This window comes from Xenopus laevis, chromosome 2S (genome assembly GCF_017654675.1).
Source record: "Xenopus laevis strain J_2021 chromosome 2S, Xenopus_laevis_v10.1, whole genome shotgun sequence".
Taxonomy (NCBI): Eukaryota; Metazoa; Chordata; class Amphibia; order Anura; family Pipidae; genus Xenopus; species Xenopus laevis.
The window spans coordinates 65985869-66007803 of NC_054374.1; the positions used below are offsets into that span (position 1 = coordinate 65985869).

A 21935-nucleotide genomic window follows, 5' to 3' on the forward strand; every position below is an offset into this window, starting at 1 on the left:
CAAATCTTTAGTAATGGTTTGATCTTCTCTGTAATAATAACACACACACTTCAATGGAGCTGATCAGATACAGCAGGGGCACTGAACAGATCTACTGCTCTCTCAGTCTGCAAAAATATGCAGGCTGACAACAGCCAAAGCCAACAGCCTGTGTACCCATAGCCTTAGCGATACTGTCATGGGAAAAATAGTGCTGCTCCAGCAGACTTCTGCACTCAAATCCATTTCTCAAAAGAGCAGATTTTTTTATATTTAATTTTGAAATCTGACATGGGGCTAGACATATTGTCAGTTTCCCATTTGCCCCCAGTGATGTGACTTGTGCTGCGATAAACTTCAGTCACTCTTTACTGCTGTACGGCAAGTTGGGGTGATATCACCCCCTCCCTTTACCCCCCAGGAGCCTAACAGAACAATGGGAAGGTAAACAGATAGCAGCTCCCTAACACAAGATAATAGCTGAATGGTAGAACAGCAGGTAGAACAGTACTCAATAGTAAAATCCAGGTCCCACTGCGACACATTCAGTTACACTGAGTAGGAGAAAAAAACAGCCTGCCACCAAGCAGTTCCATCCTAAAGTGCTGGCTCTTTCTGAAAGCACATGACCAGGTAAAATGACCTGAGATGGCTGCCTACACACTAATAGTACAACTAAAAAAAATACACTCGCTGGTTCAGGAATTAAATTTAATATTGAAGAGTGAATTATTTGCAGTGTAATTTAGGAATAAAAAATGACCCTTTTATGTTTACATGATTTTCTAGTAGACTTAAGGTATGAAGATCCAAATTACAAAAAGATCCATTATCTGGAAACCCCAGGTCCTGGACATTCTGGATAACAGGTCTCATAGTTTGGCTCTTAGTGTCTTGTGTCCAGGACTGGAGTTTTGAGTCTGGCAAGGGCAGACTACTGTATTAATGCTATACATGGTTAAATGTGATTTGTACATGGAGCAAAGCAATGCATCATTCCTTCTGAATACAGCATCCAAGTGGGGCAAGTAAGAGGATTATGAGCCTACGTTAGGAGGATTTTTTTTAATATCAAGATTTTCATTCAGATTTTTTTTTCTGTAGAATGGGACTGAGTTCCAAAAGCATGCCATATAATGTGTTTCAATTTGATGCCACATATGCTGTATATTGCTTTACTAGACTTCATTGTATGCAATAACGATTCTTCTGGCCTTGTGAAAAGTCATTAAAATCCTGTGATTCCGACTTGGACTGAATATTATTGTTATCACATATTTATAAAGCACCAACATATCCTGCAGCGCTGTACAATAGAATGGTGGATATATTAACATAAAGAACCCATACAGAAAACATACAATTAAACCAGTGGTAGAACTACCAGGAGTGCACCCCCTTGGTGCCCGCCGGCGGTTAGCACGCAAGCGAATTGAGTTAAACCTCAATTTTAACTTCCACGATTTAAAATTTCCACCATAAAATTTCCAATGCATAATGTATTTCTCAGATTTTACCTTTTCCCGGATTCTACAACATTTTTTTTGTGGTCTCCTGAAAAACTTTAAATGGGGGTTCTACATCACATATAAAATACATAAACGATATAAGAGGTAAAGAGAACCCCTGCTGAATATAGCTTACAATAACACAATCCCACTAAACTTCAAGGTGATTCAAACTCATGGGATCCAAGTGCACATGCACCTGAACTTCACGTTTTTTTAAGTGCATTTAGTCTGCCACTCAAAATTGACGATTTCTATTTTTTTTTTAAATTGCACTTCATCTACATGGTGGTCCATTTTGTGTGTCAACCCAAATACAGTCATGTATCATGCCATTATAGATTTAGGTATAGAATGAGGTTGTTGTATATAGCAACTTTTGTCCATCCTAATCTTTAGCACAAGGAATACCATCCCCATTCACCTCTATGGAGCTGATTGTATGTGACTAGCCTGGGAGATTTGTCGGCTCCGATTATTTATGAGCAAAGTTTCCTTCAGAGGCAACTTTGGACAACTTAGAGATATGTTGTTTATACCGCCAACGATATCAATTATTTCCTATGGAGAGAAATTTCGGGAGATTTGCCACTCATAAATAATCGCGGACGACAGATTTCCCGCCCTTATCATTTACCAACATATTTAGCAGTGCAGTACTGATAACACAAAGCTGCAGTCAAAAAAAAGAGTTATTCCAGTTTTTGTTGCAGTAGCGAGTTGAAGTTACAAACGTGCATGAGGCCCTAGCGTAGTGATTTAAAAACCTTGAGACTGGACACCCTTGGAGGACTGAAAACCTTGCTTTGTGGGGTGGGGACACATTATGAAAGCCACTTTGGTACATTGAGGCATTTGGGCCAAAAGCCTATTTTAGTCTTAGTGTAAAGAAAAATTGTAAAGTAATTTAACAAAAGGCTCAGAGGTTGCCCTGTAGTGGTGCACCTGGAATAAACATTTCCCCTTTTCTTCAGATTTGTTTGAAGGACAAGGCAAGCCTGGTAAGACCAAAAGGAAAAATAGACTTTTAAAGGCTCAGTGGAAAGCAGAACACAACGAGCCCAAAAAATACTTTCTTGCTACAGTCAATTGGGACATTGATATTGAAAAGACTCAAAGAAAAGACAACAGTTTGTTGCCGTTATTTAAAAAGGTTGTAAGTAATTCTGAAATACCTGATGATCAGCCTTGCTATGTTTTGCAGAATTGTATCCTTACAAGGGTAAGACAAAACAAAAAATTGGGGGTAACACAAGAGCAAGTGGTGGTTCCCAAGATGTTTAGGGAGGAAATAATGTGTATGGCCCATGATACACCATGGTCTGGTCATATGAGTAGAGAGAAAACCCTGAATAGGATCTTATACAGATTTGTTTGGTCAGATATTCATCAGCAAGTAGCTGAATACTACAGTTCTTGCCCTGCATGTCAGAAACCTGCACCGGTTAAGCCAAGTGACAAAGCTCCCTTGATCCCAATACCAGTTGTGGGCAAAGTATTTGAAAGGGTAGCAATGGATATAGTAGGTACTCAAGAAAAGAGTAGTAAGGGTAATCAGTATATACTTGTTGTTTAGGATTATGCAACAATACCCTGAGGCCATACCACTAAGAAACATTACAGCAAAAACTGTGGCAGATGCCCTAATTAAAATATTCAGCTCTCTTGGTGTTCCCAGAAAAATCTTAACTGATCAGGGAACAAATTTTACCTCAAGTCTTTTGAAAGAGCTGTATCTATTACTTGGAGTAAAAGCACTAAGAACTACTCCTTATCATCCCCAAACTGATTGTTTAGTAGAGAGGATGAACCAAACCTTAAAGTGCATGCTTAAAAAATTTGTAGAGGATGACCCTAAAGAGGTACCCCAAGCCTCTACAGGCTATTCACCTTTTGAATTACTTTATGGAAGACAACCTAGGGGTATCCTTGATGTAATTCATGAAAACTGGGTACGTGATGAGCGTAGTCCTCAGAGTGTCATTGACTACATTGATTGTCTGAGACATAATTTGTCAGAAATGGCACAGCAAAATTTAGCTGATGCTCAGTCCAATCAAAGTACCTGGTATAACAAATGTTCAAGGGAACAAACCAGGGGGAAAAGTTCTACTTTTACTTCCCAGTCAGCAGAATAAACTAATGGCTCGGTGGCAGGGACCTTTTCAGATTTTGAGACAAGTGGCTCCTGTAGATTATGAAATTCAGATTTCAGGTAGAAGGAACAAAAAGATTTATCATGTAAATCTCCTAAGAAAGTGGAAGGAGAGGAAAGAAAATAATTCCTTGATGGTGTTGCAGGAATGTTCACTTGATAAGGCTGAAGAAGCATATCAGAGACTGGACATAGAAAGCACTGAAGCCTGTAAGATTAATATATCTAAGTTAAATTTAGATCAACAAACAGAACTGTAAGTTATTAGAGAGGTACAATGATATTTTTGTGACAACACCAGGTAGAACCAATCTTCTTGAGCATGTCATAGATTCAGGTGACACAAAACCTATTTGTCAGCAACCCTATAGGACACCTGAAAAATACAAACAAATTGTAAATCAAGAAGTAATGCAGATGTTAGCGCTTGGTGTAATTGAACCTTCTGAAGTAATTGGTGTTCACCAGTAGTACGGGTTCCAAAAAAAGATGGTTTTATTAGTTTTTGTGTTGATTTCAGGAAAATAAATCTCATATCTAAATTTGACTCATACCCAATGCCACGCATTGACGAGTTAATTGACCAACTCGGTGGAGATAAATTTATCTCTACCATTGACCTGTCAGAAGGTTATTGGCAAATACCCTTAGATCCAGTGTCACTAGAGAAAACAGCATTTGCAACAAGCCAGGGACTTTTCCAGTTTGCAACCATGCCATTTGGTCTCCATGGGGCACCTGCTACTTTTCAACTCTTATGGACCGCATTCTGAGAGGGCATGATTCATAATGTGCTGCTTATTTAGATGATGTGGTGATATTTATACTAGATTGGCAAAGACATCTGCGACATCTAGATATTGTTGTGTCTCATAAAATCAGCTGGTCTTACAATTAACCCGAAAAAGTGTGCTCTATGTTTTACAAAAACTAGATATTTGGGTTATATTCTAGGAAATGGCAAAGTAAAAGCTGGCAAAACCAAAATTAAAGCTATTGCTGAGATTCTTCCACCAAAAACAAAGAAACAGGTACGTTCTTTCCTAGGTTCGGTTGGTTATTATCGGAGATTCCTGCCAAATTTCTCTGAAATTGCTGCTCCATTAACTGATCTAACTAAAAAGAATTGCAAAGACCAAGTTATAAGGAGTCCACAATGTGAAGAAGCTTTTCAGAAGCTTAAAGACATGTTATGTACTGAACCTGTTCTCAAGAGTTCTAATTCTGATTATAGATTTATAGTACAAACTGGTGCAAATGAGAAAGGTTTAGGTGCTGTACTGAGTTAAAAAAATTGATGGAGAGGAGCACCCTGTGCTCTACATAAGCCGGAAACTATTCCCTAGAGAAACTAGGTATAGTGTCATTGAAAATAGCAATAAAGTTGGCACTAGAGTCATTAAGATGTTACCTACTAGGTCAAGAGTTTTCCTTAGTGACTGATCACCACCCACTTATAATGCAAGAGTAACAAGATGGTACCTTGCAATCCAACTATTTAGATTTTCACCACCGGCCGAATAGTCAACATCACAATGCTGACTATTTATCTAGATATGGCGCAGGAACTGAAAATGAGGAATAAGTCTCTCTTGGAGGAAACTCATGTTCATATCAGTACTGATACTGAAGTTCTTTTTGATTATTTTTGAAAAAGGTACCTTCTTCTTAAGGAGGGGGATATGTGATGGGGTGAATTTAGTTTTTTTTGTTAATGTTAATTGCTGGGCAGTAAACTGTGTAAATAGCTATGTGTATAATTGATGTAAAAACTGAGGCCTTCTTTGTTTGAAGCATGTAGTTCAGCTGTGCTGACAGTATATGTAAATGGTGCTAAAACAATTGTATATTGAAAGCTATGTTTGTTACATATTACTACACAAGAGTGTGCATGGAAAGCTTTACTTTTATATATAATAGAGCAATTGATTGTACAAAGTTTCATGAAGCACTTACCTAGAGCTTTCAGAGAAGCCACTTCCTAAAGGGGTGGGCAGCCTCTCCTAATGAATATTTATAGGGTAGATGCTGATCACATGGTGTCAGCATAGAGCAGTCTGGAAGCATAAAAAGCTGCAGACTGAAATCATTAGGAGTCTGTGTTAAGCCTTTTTGAGAGGTTGTTCTGGCGCTCAGGTGTGTGCTTGCAGGGTTACTGTTGACACCCTGCTGGTGAAAGTGTTTACTGCATCTTTGCACACGTTGATGTCTGCATTTGCTTAAAAATAAAGCACAATTTTTTCCACTGAAGATCTGCCTGGCTACTGAACTTATATGCGCCCAGTGACACTAATATTGAAGTGCAGTGTCATTTTTCACTTTCTGAAGCAGCCCTGGGAGGGGGGGGGTCACTGACCCTGTAAACTGTTCTAAATGGATACATTTAGTTGATACATTGCTTATTTTTGTCCCTGCTGAGCAGAATTTCTGGGTTTCATTACAGGCAGCTGTTAGAATTGATACAATAGTTGCTAATACTCCAGAGATGCTGCTGAGAAATGTATCAACTAAATGTTGCAAAATTGTAACAGTTTAGAGTCTGCACCTGAATTACAGAGCTGTCAGACTGAAACACCAGAGACAAGAACATTAAACTTAGATTTCGGAAAAACAGTAAAAAATAATGGAAAGTAATTGAAAAAAAGTCTTTATTTCTGGGGAACAATCTAAAAACAACTGAATTGAAAAAATTGTTTGGAAGGTGAACAACCCTTTTCAGTCAGTCCATGCATGAGACAGATTTCAGATAGTAGTGCTCAGACAAGTAAATTACACTTTTTGCCAATGCTTATAATATGGGACTGAGTCAGCTGCCAGTGAAAAATCACTGGTGAAGAAACTGTTGATGTAACATTACACTTAGCCTATCCAAACAAAAAAAAATCACCCTCCGCCTATGGCTGGCTTGGTGGTAAGGCACTTCTTCGACTTTAAAAAACTTGGAAAACTGCTCTAGAAGGTCCCCATAGGCTAACATAGCACTTCGGCAGGATTAATTTGGCGAAGTATTGAAGTCGAAGTTTTTTTAAAGAGACAGTATTTTGATTATCGAACGAATATTCAAACTATTTTACTTCAAATCGAATTTGAAGTCGAAGTTGTAGTATCCTATTCGATGGTCGCAGTATCCAAAAAATGACTTCAAACTTTTTTACTTTGAAAATTCCCTCAAATTCACTTAGACCCTTGATAAATCGGACCCTAGATTAATCTGCCTTAGTGTAGCTCCAAACAGTCAGGAAGCTGATTTATTACACTTTGTGCTGAATTGAGCCAGTGCACTTGGCAACAGCAACCATTCAGCACTTTGCTTTCAGTCTGGAACTAGCAGTACACAAAACAAATCGAATTTCTGATTATGGTAAATAATGGGCAACTTTTATTAATGGGCCCCTGGGTGTATTAGGGCTATACCACTGTCTGGGGGGGGGGGGAGGTTGTAGTCAGATATCTGCCCATTTAAACCCACGCTGTTTCGTCCATGTTGTTCTATTTAAAAATAAAGAATGACTCAGTTTCACTGGAGGGAGAGCTACATTTGTGGCGCGACTAATACTTAAAATAAGAAGAACTATGAAGTGAGAAAGTGAAGCAGCAGCCAACAACCCAACACAAAACAATGTGAGAGTGTGTGTATATGCAAGCACAAGGCTTTCTCCTCCTCCTCCTCCTCCCTGGAAGGAGTCCTTGGCTAATAATAATAATAGTTGCTGCCCTGCATTCCCCTGCCTGCCGCTAGGAAGCCTCCCACTTCTCTGTGTATGAGAGAGAAAAGCCCCTGCCACTGGCAGCAGGATCCCCCTGGAAGCGATCGTTACGTGTGAAGCCCCGGCACAGTGAAGAGATCCCATACCCGGCAGTAGCCATTATCGCAGGAGCAGCTCCAAAGATCCGGTATGTAGATCCGCTTGTGCTGTGGCTCCCAGTGCGAGACATGGATGAGGGGGTGGCAGTCAAGGTTCTATGGGGGCAGGGCTGGCCTCGTAAACATTGCTGCTTCCCAGCCCAGCCAGGAATAGGATCTAGGGGAGAGGAGGCCCCACTCTGCCTTCAACTCAGTGTTTATGGCCTGTCCCCTTTCCCTGCCTGTTTGGAGCAGATGCTGGTGAGCTTATTGGTAAAACGAATTCGATGTGATTGCAAGGACACCTAGGCTGGCATGTCCTCACCTCCATTGCCTTTTATGGGAATCCGCTTTAAGTCAGGGAAGGGTTAATGTGAGGGATGACTGTATTACTGTCATTCTAGTATCCAGTGTTAGCTGGATTGTATAGTGATATAGTGATTGTAAGTCTATATGTGTGATGGCTGCAAATTCAACAAGTAAGGAAATAGTTGAAGAGATGATACATTTAATATCCAGCTTGAAGCATACATTGAGCTACTTGAGCTCTGATAAAAACAAGGCATGCTGGCCTTTGTTCTTCTGCCTCTTCCCAGCTTTCAAATGGGAAACAATTGCTCCATGAGGCTACTATTTTATTATGCTTTTATACAGGCCTCTCCTATTCATCTTCTGGTCTCTCACTTAAATCCCAACTGGTTGCTAGGGTAAACTGGACCTTAGCAACCAGATAGCTGCTGAAATTGCTAACTGGAGAGCTGCTGAACGAAAAAAAATAAATGGTGAGCCATTTTAAAGTTCAGCAACAGAGGTGGCATTCTGACCTTTTAAGTAGAATTTTCTGACCCCCACAGTATGTTTCAGTAAGTCTGTTTGCTGAAATTCCTGGAGTGCAGATTTAGCATTAAGTACATCAACAGTTATGGTTGGCTGCATGATTTGATGAATCAAAGAAGTATGTCTGTACAGAACATCAGCCAGAGCTCTCTCTAGGCCCCAGGGGGTGCAGTAAGGGTCCCAGAGCAGTAGTTGTATGCAAAGAAACCTGGGGCACAGAAGATCTAATTGGACAAGATGGTGACAGCTCTTTAGTTATTGAAGTATAACTGCCACAATTTGGAATTGTAGTTCAATAATAGGTACAGGTCCATGGAACAGTCTTATTTTATATAAGCAATGGAGCCTTGCAAATGCATTTGTAGCATGGACCCACATGGCATGGCCACAAAGGCCCGGGCCAGGGGTGGCATAAATTTAAGGACAGCATGTCACGCCGTACCTGAAGTTTGGTTGCACTGGGACCTAGGTGTTCATTAAAATTCTGCACATCCTGTCAGTGTCGGACTGGGCTGGCGGGAAACCATGAAAAAAACCCGTTGGGCCAAAGGCTCTTGTGCGCCCCACCGGCCCAGATCCGCTTCTAAGTGGCGGGACCCCTATTTGTCGGGGTCATGGACTCGCGATTAAATAAATATTGTGTATGTGCACACTGATGGGGCGACGCGTGCATGCGCACTGACGTCATGCTGTGCGCATACTTAGAAACCTGGCACCGCGTACGGACAAGCACGACGCATCACTCCGGAGAGGCGAGGGGGGCCCTGGGGCAGTAGCCCATGTGGGCCCCAAGCCCTCCAGTCCAACCCTGCATCCTGTCCCCTTAGATTAAAGGATGCACTTGTGCCTGATCCTATTGGGTGGGTGGTTGCGGACTCTGGGCTCTGAGAAGAAATATCCAACCCTGTGGATCCTACCACAAATAGACCACCTTTGCATCATAGTTGCATTCACCTCAAAATAATGTCTCACAAGGAAACTTCGGACAACTTCAGAAAATGAATCGATGCGTGTGATTAGCGCCGGCTTTTTTTCATTTTAGCCGGCGCAGAGTGAGGGAAGACGTTTGGAGAGATTGGTCGCTGCAAAAATGAGGCGATTAGTCGCCAGGTGACCAAATCTCCCCAAAACGCCCAGTGTGGCCTGACCCTTTTTTGTTTGTTTTATTAGATCCGAATTGCAAACTATGATTCGCAATGATTATCTTACTGTTGCGTGAGGGGCAAACTGTTCGCAAAGGCAAAACTTTTCACTTGACGAACATTTATTCTTATTGAGGACGAATTTTTGATTGTAAAGCTTGTTTTTACCTGCTGTTTAAGTAGTTTATTTCTGTATAGCAATTCAGCAAATGCACAATAAGCACGTGGCACACATTGCATATTGTTAGCTTTGAGTATGGCAATGGGGGCCATAAAAGATCTCAAGAAACAGGGCCGGGCCAAGCTAACTGGGTGCCCTAGGCAACATGGCCCTACCCATGTAGAACTCCAGCTCTTGGCATCCCAACAAAAGCCTTAAAGGAACAGTAACATCAAAAAATAAAAGTGTTTTAAAGTAATAAAAATATAATGCAGTGTTGCCCTGCACTGGTAAAACTGCTGTGTTTGCTACAGAAACATTACTATTGTTTATATAAATAAGCTGATGTGCAGCAATGGGGCAGTCATTCAAAGTAGAAAAGGCTCAGGTTACACAGAAGATAGCAGATAAGCTCTGTATAACATAATGGTGTTATTTGTTATACAGTATTTAACCTGTGCCATATTGCCTTTTTTCAATTTTCACCATTGCTACACAGCAGCTTGTTTATATGAACTATAGTAGTGTTTCAGAAGCAAACAGATCAGCTTTACCAGTGCAGGGCAAGACTATATGATATTTTCATTACCTTAAAACACTTTCATTTTTTGGTGTTACTGTTCCTTTAAGGTGTCATGGGGTCTGGGAGTTGGAGTTCAACAATATTGGTAAGTCTCCAGTTGTTCATTCCCAATGCCCTATACTAATACTGCAGTAACAACTCTGTCCCTGGTGAAAGTGAAATGACACTGCTGTTCTGCTTTTGTCAACCTTTTCCCCGCAACATCCTCTTCCTCTCTTGTTTCCTCTGTGGAATTGCATGACCAGCATAAAATGTCCTTATAAAGTTTCTGTACCTTTTTTTTTTTTTTTCAACATTGAGTCCTTAACTCTTGAATCATCACATTCATATAAAGCCGACACTCGCAATGACACATGGAATCTGTAAAATGAACCATCTGGACTATTTATTCTGCCAGTACCCTTCCTGAGTGTAAATACTAATCTGGGCATACTTTTCTTCATTAAATATCTAAATGATGAACTGTTCTAACTATATGTTTTACATTGCTGAAGTTTACAAACGTAGCATTTGTTTGTGTTTGTAATTGAGCAATATTGCGTCCTTGGCATAGCTTTACTTGCAGCAAGTGCCACCACCATCATGGTGGAACAGGCAGAAGCCCTGTCGGGTACCTGGTCCAAGCAGGGAGCCTGGATTCCTATGAAAGGGCAGAGGTTAGGTGGGTCAGGGGGTGGTGCCAGGTGGGCAATGCACAATTCCTCATAGAAATCCTGCCTGCCCCCTTAACTAAAGTAGTAAAGCTGGGAATCACATCAGTCCCAGATATTGTAGGTGAAAGGCAGCAGGTAAGTGTTTGATATACGTTGATATGTGTGTATGACAAATTGCCTGGCTCTGGAGCTCCTGGTTCACCTTTAGTTTGCAATTGAGATGTTCACTTATGGATGTAATAATGTATTTTACTGTGGTCACCTTTACTGTTTCAAGATTTCAGTTTGTAGGTCAGACTAAAAATGAAGAGCATGTATGAAAGCAGGCCAGTTCCAAAGGGAAAATTCTGCTGTGATCTGTACTCACCAGTGTTTATATGGAACAAACTACAAATAAATTAATAAATATACTTCTTATTACAGTGCAGGTCTGGATTGGTAGTCTGTATATTCTGGCAAATGCCAGAGGGGGCTGCTGTAGGATGACACTCACTGTTTATTAACTTTAGCATGATGTATAGAGTCATATTCTGGTTTGTATTTTTTATTACTTGTGGGGTTTTTTTGAGTCATTTAGCTTTTTTTTTTATTCAGCAGCAGTCCAGTTTGCTGTTTCATCTGTCTTAATGCTATGGTCTAAATTACCCTAGCAACCATGCATTTATTTAAATAAAAGACTGGAATAAGAATAGGAGAGGCCTGAATAGAAATATGATTAATAAAAATAAGTAATAACAATAAATGTATAGCCTTACAGAGCATAAGTGACCCCCAATTGAAAGCTGGAAAGAGTCAGAAGAATAGGCAAATAATATAAATAAATAGGCAAATAATTAAAAAACTATATAAAATAAATAATGAATTCCAATTGAAAAGTTGCTTAGAATTAGCCATTCTACAACATACTAAAAGTTAACATAATGCTGAGCCACCCCTTTAAATGCCAGGGCCTCTTAAGCATCTCAAATTGGACCTGTTCAAAAATGGATTTTATTTGTTATATTACAAATATGATATATATATATATATATATATATATATATATATATATAGATATATATATATAGATATATATATATAGATATATATATATATATAGATATATATATATATATATATATATATATATATATATGGACTCAATGAAACTTTGCCACTAGGCTGTTTCCTATAACATTCTAAGACCCAAGTATCTTGCAACATTTTACCCCTTTCTAAGACATTTTATGTGCTAAGACTTTTTTGATACATTATTTGATACTTTGTGGTGTTAGCAATTTTTTCCCCAGGATTGATACTGTAACAACACTAGTCTAGTTACATTCTCTACATTTCTGCCTTAATATTATAATAGGGGTCACAATACCCCATTTTTGTCCCATTCCTAGCAAAACTCTAATGGGTCTTGGTGATCTGGTGGTGCATATGGTTAATCCCCATTTAATACAATATGGCTGTGGCACTATTATTAACCCAGTACTGTATGTGGGTAGTGAGCGAATAGAGAAAGGCGGACCAGCGGCTCTGAGAGAAGCAATCCATTCAAGCACTATTGTGCGCTTTACCCTGTTGATGCCCTTTGTCAGTGACAGTGGCGGCATGGTTGGATTGTGGTAAGGCTCGGTCGGGAGCGACTGGGACTTGCAGCACAGTCTATCTTGCAATGTTCCCCACTATAGACTGGGCTGCAGACTAACTCCACCTCATACGGCAGGAGTAACTGCAAGTAAGGGTAGAACATTGTCTGGTTGCTAGCCCCGCAAGCGCCAGGCGACGCTGCCGTTTGCGCGTTGCCTGGCAACGCAGCCGGCGTCTCCTCTCTCTGCAGCTCTTCGGCGGTTACTGACTTCTGGCCCACTGAGACTGTACTACGGACGGGTTTGTTTGAATTATGCACTGCTGGCTGAATGTACTCGGGGGAATGAAGGACGCACCCTAGGCACCAGGGCTACATGGGGACCTAATAAGGTGATACATATACGGGCAGATTTGTGTAGGTTGTTACTTTCATTCTTACTGTTAATAATGATTGACAGGCGCCTTGGGACAACCCCTTTTGGCACCATTTTTGAACTGTATAAATGTTTGTTTGTTTGAGCACTGTGTTATTACCCCTGACGAAGGCTCCAGGAAGGAGCCGAAACATTGGATTTTCAATAAACCTTCACTGATGTATAACTATCGCTGAGTTGTGAATATCCTTGGAGTGCTGTCAATACTTGCAGAATATATATATATAGTGGTTAGTCAAATATATGCATTGAAATCAGGAGGTTTAGGGGATTGAGTAGGGTTGCCACCTGTCTGGTTTTGACCCCGACAGCCCGGTTTTTGAAATTTGGAAAACCGGGCAGGATTTCCTATGATTGACGTGGCGATTGACTGATCGCTATGTCATAGCCCCGCCCCTGATGTCACGGACCTGCCCCCATTACATCACGGCTCCACCTGCTGCCCAGGACAGAAGGTGGCAACCCTAGGGTTGAGCATCACAAGAATAATAACAGCTTTCTCATATAGGTATACTATTACAGGAAGCATATATTCATTTAAAGAGGGCAATAACTGTATAATAAACAGGTTGATATGTTTGCAGAAACTCATTTCAGCCAATCAGCAGGTAGCATTGTTATGCTATACTTTTTGGTATACTTTATGGTATACGTTTAAGGAATCAAATGTGCTAGTTAGTTAACCTAAGGGCAACCATATGCCAGGCAATCCTGTGCATGTGGACTAAACTGCAGATAGAGAATGAAAGACTAGCATAGTATGGTCAACTTTCTATTGTTCCAGTTGCTTTGGCAGGGCTCTAGATGATCTCCCAGTGGGTCCAAGCCTAAGACAATTTATATTATCCCTTTCTTATTTCAACCCTAGGTCTGCATTTACATTTAGCATGGTTGAGTGAGCCCTCCGTGACAGTTGGGATTAATGTGTTTTATATAGTTTTAAATATATATATATATATATATATAAAGCATATATACTTGAAGACGCCTTCCACTCCTCACAGTCACCCACTCCAACCTTCAGACCCCAACATACTGCTGAGGGGGTCTGTGCAGCCACATAGGCAATAGGTCCACCTTGGTCAGTGTCGGACTGGGACACCAGGGGTCCACCCAAAAACCTTAGACCAGGGGTCCACCAAGAAAATTTAGACCAGGGGCCCACTCTCAGTACTATTATTCTTCCTCTCCTCACTCAACCGCTATTCTCCTAGTCTCATTTCTTTATATACTATAACCTATTATTCTATTATTTAGCCTCTTTGTTCTCATAGAAATAGGGATTGACCATGAAATAGGCCAAATGTTCAGCAGCATGAGGGCCCACTGACACCTGGGCCCACCGGGAGTTTTCTTGGTATCCCGGTGGGCCAGTCCGACATTGACCTCGGTTACTTGAAAACTACTAGAAACGTGAGGCAATCCTTGTATTACATACTCTGATTTGATTAAATCACTGAAGTCAGAGGCTTGCACTGTGGAATGGACTATGGACAGATGGTTAGAGGAGTTCATGATCACTATTAATTACATTTGTGTGTGATTATCTTTCACAGTTTAAAACAGGGTTTTGTTTTTCATTTGGTTTCTGTTAAATAGACTATATGGTAAGACCACATTTTGTGCACAGAACAAATATAAACAGAAGAGCAGAAGCTGCCATTTTGGCTGAAGTGCTTTCCATAGATGCTCTGAGCATATCTCCATTATTGATTATAAATAAACTTGATGTTGTACTTAGCAATGTGGCAGCCAAACTCTTCAACTGATTAAAACCAAGGGCTCACCATTTCCATTGCTGATTTTATTTTAGCTACAGCTAGCAGTGCTAGTTTATTTCAGTCAGTTGAAAATAGGTAGAGAGTGGTACCATGAATACTAAAAGTGATTAAGCTAGTAGCTCCTTCTTGCAGCTGCATTCACTTTCAGAAGGAAAGGAAATGTTAAATCTAAGGAAAGGAGAAGGAAAGGTTAAAACTAAGTAAGCTTTATCAGAAATGTCCATATGAATACACTAGTAAACCCTCGAAGTAATGCTGCTCAGAGTCCTCTGTCAAAAAAAACACCACATATCTTTCCTTCTATTGTGTATACATGGGCTTCTGTATCAGACTTCCTGTTTTCAGATTAAACCCCCAGGGCTTGGACTTGAGCATGCTCAGTTTGCTCCTCACACCCTCCCCTCCCTTTTGTAATCTGAGCTCAGAAGGAGCAGGGAGAGACTCAAGGAGAAAAGTGATGTTACAGCAAGCTAATATGGCAGCTGCTATCCTAAACAAACAGGAACATTGTCTAGAGATGTTTTATCGGGTATGGAAAATCATTCTTAAGAATAAATATAATGTTCTAGCTTGCACTGTTGTGGCTAATCTATTAGCAATAAACTGCCTTCTCCTTTAATGGCGCTGCTTTGTAAAGAACAGGCCCCTTGTGTTAATCAGCTAGAAGACCTGCAACCTAACTGTTCAAAGGAAACCATTCATAACATGCTATGCATGCCTTTAGGAGAGGCAATTAATTAATGATCTGTGCAGACAATAAAGCAGGCTCTCTGTTTCTGTCTGTAAGACAAAACAAACGGATGAGAAACACTGCTTTTCAATTATCTTGCCTTATTAGTCATATCATCCTGTGGCATTTATTTCTTACTTACTGAGCTTTTCTACGATTATAATGGGGCTGCTGGTTTTAAAGGGTTGTTCACCTTCCAAACACTTTTTTCAGTTGAGAAGTTTTCAGATTGTTCACCAGAAATAAAGACTTTTAGGGCAGGACTCCACGGACGGACAAACGTAGGCGTCACGTCGTTGAAGCGACGCGCCATTACTGTCGGATGCAGCGTCTGCATCCGACAGTCATGTTGCGTCTCATCAACGCTGCAACACGATCCAACAATAGAATTACTTACCTTATTTCCGACATGACACCTGCGTTTTTGCGCAGCGCGCCGGATCGCGCCGGAATCGTCCGTGGAGTCCTGACTTAGTCGCTTTCCATCCTTCATTTTTTTTTAACGGTTTTTCCAAAATAGAATGTTCCTGTCTATTGTTTCAGTATGGCAGCTCAGAGATCCAGGTGCAGATCCTGAAATGTTACAATTTAGTTGATACATTTCTCAGCAGCATCTGCAATTTTAGCAATTATTGTATCAATTCTAATAGCTGAAACTCAGGGATTCTGTTAAACATGGGTAAAGATAAGAAATGTATTAATATAGAACAGTAACACAGTTGGTTACCCTCCCAGCTGCTTTAGAAAGACATAAGAAGGTAAAAAAAAAATGAAACTTTAAACTTCAATATTAAAAAAGTGGTCCCAAATAGAAACAAGAAAGCAATTGAAAAAATGCTTTGTTTCTGGCAAATTATCTGAAAACTGATAAGTGCCGGCAAACTGGGGACGCATGCCCCTCCCCCTAATTTTTTGCCACCCTAGGCCCAGGCCTTTGTGACGTTGCCACAAATCCGGGCCTGTATCCGTCCATATATTGAAATACCCACTCATTTGGCAAGACCTTTCTCCAATATGCACATCTTGAGGTGGGTGATACCAGGCTGATCAAGATTCTACTATCTTAATATTTTGCTTGTACGCTGCTACCGAGTGGCATCAACCTGCTGCTGCTATACAGAGCTGGGCAAAGGAGCTTTTTTTCGCCTAAGACAACTTTTTTAGTCAGTACCAAACATCTAGTGCCACCGAATGATTAGTCAGTGTTGGCCACAGTGCTGGGCCAAACAGAACCATGTGCGCTCGCATGAGCAGATCGCCCACCGGAGGGAGAGATCGCCAGAGAGGAAGGAAGCAGGAGAGAGTGCCGGAGAGGAGGGAGGCAGGGGCGAGCATCGAACATGCGGTAGGCAGGAGACGGGTATCTGCCCAGCGCCCCCTTTCTTTGCTCCCTAGGCAGGTGCTTCTTCTGCCTACCCCTATTTCTGTTAGTGACTGAGTTAGAGTTAATGACTAATTCCCACTAGGTGACATTACAAAGGTAAAGACTGGAGGGATGTCTGCTGCAGTTTGATCACCTTCAGCCAATTAGAACTTGACTGGCCAGAAAAGTATTATAATTATTAAGAGATGGTAACCTCTTACAAGTGCATATGGGACACCAAGTGAGCCACTGTATGTTCATGGATGTTGTAGTATATGTATATGTTAAATTGTTGATTGGATTTTGACTAAAAACTGCAAAAGGTTGTTATTTGAATGTGTTCCTCCTCCATTTCCCAGAATAGTTTCACCCTAAACCCAAGCCCTTGGTGCTTCTACTGTGCTCCTCTACTGTGTTCTACTGTGTTCTACTGTGTTCCAGTCTTAGGTCTATAGTCCTTTTCAGTATATTAGCTGGTACCTTCCTTTTTCAGTGGGATTCTTTTGGTACTGAGTCTAACAAAGAAACAGCAGGAGAGAGGCAAGCAAGTGTAAAAGCTAATGGTAAATCATCAGCATAACAATAGACCTAGACAGACCTAGCAACTGGTGAGGGGCCAAGGAATACAGGCTCCAGCTATTGACTGGTGAACATTTCCAGTGCCCTGTGAAGTTGAAAACCTTTTACGCCCTTTAGCCATACAATTAAAGTAATGATTAACATTTACTTGGAAATATATTGGCAGGAGGAATCTAAACCCCATATTTATCAATAGGAAAAAACCCTTGTAAAGTGCTATGAAATAATCCGATAAAAAAGGGCCACATTTGCATATTAGTATTAAACAGGAAATGGTGTTTTTATGCATTTATTATTTTTCCTTTTTTCTTTTTTACAACATACTTGCAGATTTTGGACTATTCTTTTGATTATGACATACAACATTAAGGTAAGAAGGCAGAATTGATGTATTAGTTTTGTGGCCCAGCTATTTTATTTGCCCTACAATACCTTGGAAATATATTAAGCAATATGGGTGGCCAAACAAAAAACACCAAAAAAGTTATCTGAAGTCCTAATCATTAGGCATGCAGTTTTTGAGAAAACAGATGATGCCCAATAGTGAAATACCATCTTGTAAAGTTCTTGATTGCAGACACTTATATACATTGATAGACCAGAAATGTTGTCAATTTTTCTATACAGGTATGGTACCCGATAGTGAGAATGAATTAAGTATTCAGAACTTCATACCTTGTCTACTCAAAAAATCATGTAAACATTAAATAAACTCAACGGGCTGGTTTTGGTTCCAGTAAGGATTAATTATATCTTAGTTTGGATCAAGTACAAGGTACTGTTTTATTATAACAGAGAAAAGGGAATTTATTTTAAAACATTGGATTATTAAGGTAGAATGGAGCCTATGGGAGATGGCCTTTGGAACTTTTCGGATAACGGATCCCTGTCTACCTGTGTAACCTTTTTTTAAAGAGACATTTACAGCTAAATTATTTTTGTGGTTAAAAGTTTGGGTATGTCTGCTCTGCCAAGTCAATAATTTTAAGTCTAATAATCAATGTTCTTTCTAGGGGAGATGTGCTGTGATTAAAATATCCTTGCTAACTGCTGTTCATTCATATGATTGGGAATTAGTCTCTGTATAACAGATGCTGGTACAGGGAATGCTCCCTCCAACTCCCAACTGGTTATCTTCTCACAGAGCTATTGTCCTATTGGCTACCGGGGGTATTTTGATTTGCCACAGTACTACCTAGGATCATAATGGTCATCAAATATTACAATCTTTTTTTTTTTTAATTGAATTTTTGTTTTAGAACACATAATTACCTTTACATATTCAATGATCTTTTGTCATCCACGCATCTGTACCATACAGATTCAGCTCAGTAACATTACCTGGCCTACTTCTGCGACAGTGTTTTCTTTCCTATGCACTTATTCTTTGACATATTTACATTTACACAAAAGTGGAATATAAACGTATTTAGATTACATTTTACTGTCATTTAGCTTGACAATTTATTTTTATAACCATTTATAGAGCATAAACAGTGACATGTTTTCCACTGTCAAAACAGATTATTTTTATGTATAAAGAATGACTTTGATATCCATGGTTACACCTCCCAATAGACTGTATGGCTGCAGAGAGTTTGCCCTGGTGCGGGAGATGATTTGAAAGTTATGAACATTGTCAAAGTTGTATTTGTCTTAAAAAAGTTTAAACAAAAACACCTTCAAGCCTTCATGCACTGGGCATTTAATGATTTGTAAACAATTGTTTTTAGCCTTCTAGTACCAGTTACATTAGAATGATAGAACAGTGCCCAAATATTTTATAACTGCCATTCCTCAAGACAAAATGATATGTGCAAACTTTCCACTAGTCCGTAGAAAGGGAAAGTATTACATTATACAATATAATGTACACTTATGTGGTTTGGTGTTCTTCCATGGACGCCTGCATCCATTTTTTTCGTGGCCGTTTTGCAAATTTATTCACCGGCGGCGAATCGCGCAAATTCGCCACGAATTCGCGCCTGGCAAATAAATTCGCCCATCACTAGTGGCCAATACAGTAATAGATTAATTTGGTTTATCAGGTTGCGAAAGGAGCGGATCTTTGCCCAAGTTGTCCACAGCCACAGGCTTGCTGTAATAATGCATAGACTAAAGTTTCTGTTGTGTAAATGTCTGAATCATTTAACTAATAAAATAAAACGTTTTCCTACTAAGTACCTTATACATGTTTTTTGTTGCAAGTGAAGATTCAAATGCATTATAAATCTGGTAAGTTTTAAAAAAACAAACAAACAAACAAACAAAACTACAATACCTGAATTGCCACGTGCTTAGGAGCCACAATGACTGCACATGATTGAGGCATACCAACTTGGTCAGTGATGAAAATATTTTGCACTGGTAGGCTTTTCCTACATCTACATTGCATAAATAGCTCCATTTTGTAAACGCATCATGGTAGACAAAAATGAACTTACAGCTTGTTACTGCTTTGAAGCAATGTACCAGCATCATGTTCACTAGACAAAAAAACTATATAAAGAACATGTGATCAGTGTTGAAAAATGTTGAGAGACTCATTGTCTTAGTGGTGCACGGACTGGGCTTGGCTTGACTGCCCCCCCTGTCTGATCCCCCCCCTCACAAGAAGATATGCCTCTCGCTTGCACTTACTTTTAGGCCTTCCTGCGTGCACAATGTCTGTAGTGAACCCTACTGGGGGGGGGGTAGTTCTGATTTGCACCTGCTGCTCCCCCAGTAGTTACACCACTGAAAAATTTGCATGTAAAATTGTGCTTAGTCTATATTTAGTCACTCTATTGGTATGTGAAAAATTTAGGGATGCACCGAATCCACTATTTTGGATTCGGCCGAACCCCCGAATCCTTCGCGAAAGATTGGCCAAATACATAATAAATATATAATTTGCATATGCAAATTCGGGGTGGGAAGGCAAAAACATTTTTTACTTCCTTGTTTTGTGACAAAACGTCACGCGGTTTCCCTCCCCACTCCTAATTTTGCAAATTCGGGTTCAGATTCAGTTCGGCCAGAAAGAAGGATTCGGCCGAATTCGAATCCTGCTGAAAAAGCCCGAATCCTGGATTCAGTGCATCCCTAGTGATGAAGATTAGGGGAAAGGAGTAGGAACTTTTAATTAATTAATCTTTATTATTCATAGTCCACAGAGGTGTGCAATAAATGGGTGCATGCATTAAACATACAGTTACATACAAAAATAACCAATACAAAATGTAAAGAGGGTCCTGCCCAAAAGTGCTTACAATCTATTAGAGGAATGGTTAAGACACAGTTATGAAAGCTGTGGCTCTTGTCTGTCATTGCCCATTGCAAATCAGCAGCATGTTTTGGAGTGCTCTCATGTTGTTAAAAATAAAGTAAAATCCTGAAATGTTTCATTTTACTGAACCAGAGCAAAATGTGCATATGTTATCAACTAAAAAAAATGGGAATCGATTATTGCACACTTCTGGCCCTATGTTTATTGAGATGGCAGATCAAGCAGATCTTTCCCTGATATGCCAACCTTGATCTTGGTGATATTGGGCTGATCTGTTGGGCAGGTTTTAAAATCTGATTGGGTGAGGACCACAATGGGCCATTGAGCCTGCTGTGTGTCTCTACCATGATGAGACCTATGGAGGTCCCTATTGTGATAAGACCTATGATTGTTGCCCTATGGACCAAATGATCAGATTATGCTCATTTTGCCCACCACCTCTGTATGATCATCATATGTTTTAATGTGTGATGCAGCATTAATAATTCTTCCAGGGGAGCACATTCTGAATACAATTTGTATAATCATTTCTCATGGCACCATCTAAACCTCATTAAAGTCTGCAACCAAAAAAGGTTAAGCTTTACAGCCATTCACAAATGTGTTGTGGAGAACCCAGATAATTGCATCTGCTTCCAAATCTGTCTGTTTGTAATGTATCCAAGTAGATGAATGTGCTTTGTTCTGTGAAAATCTTAAAGGGGTGGTTCGCCTTTAAGGTAACTTTTATTATGTTATAGAATGGCCAATTCTAATCAACTTTTCAATTGGTTTTCATTATTTATTTTTTATAGTTTCAGAGACACACGGTCAGGTTCACGGAGATTAGTTGCTTGGCGACAAATCTCCTCTTCTTCGGGGCGACTAATCTTCGCGAATTACCTTCCCTTGCCTTCTCGCCAACTAGAAAGCAAATCACCAGCGGGATGGCACATGGAACGATTCATTTTCCGAAGTCTCCCAAAGTTGCCTCACAAGGAAACTTTGGGCGACTTCGGAAATCTGACCCTGTGTCTCTGCCCTTATAGTTATTTGCCTTTTTTTTCGGACTCGTTGCAGCTTTCAAATGGGCGTTGCTGACTCCCTTCGACAACACAAATGCTCTGTAAGGCTACAAATGTATAGTTATTGTTACTTTTTATTACTGATCCTTCTATTCAGGCCCTCTCCAATCATATTTCAGTCTCTTATTCAAATCAATGCATGGTTGCTAGGATAATTTGGACCCTAGATTGGTTAAGATGCAAATTAAAGAGCTGCTGAATAAAAAGCTAAATAACTCGAAAACCAATTGCAAACTGCCTTAGAATATCACTCTCTACATCATACAAAAAGTTAACT

General features: G+C 40.0%; 1 protein-coding gene across 6 annotated transcripts in view; it reads left to right on the top strand.

The window, feature by feature from the left end:
• The first annotated feature begins 7296 nt into the window (after positions 1-7296).
• Positions 7297-21935, top strand: part of cuedc1.S (CUE domain containing 1 S homeolog) — a 77300-nt gene continuing 62661 nt past the window's right edge. For 2 of the 6 annotated variants that reach the window (XR_005965675.1, XM_018248472.2), the window contains exon 1: positions 7297-7536. The gene's annotated coding sequence lies outside the window, so the exon portion shown is untranslated. Of the gene's footprint in view, positions 7537-7566; positions 7748-17656; positions 17697-21935 lie in introns of those variants that run through there. The other 4 variants (XM_018248469.2, XM_018248471.2, XM_018248468.2 and 1 more) reach the window with 4 other exon arrangements.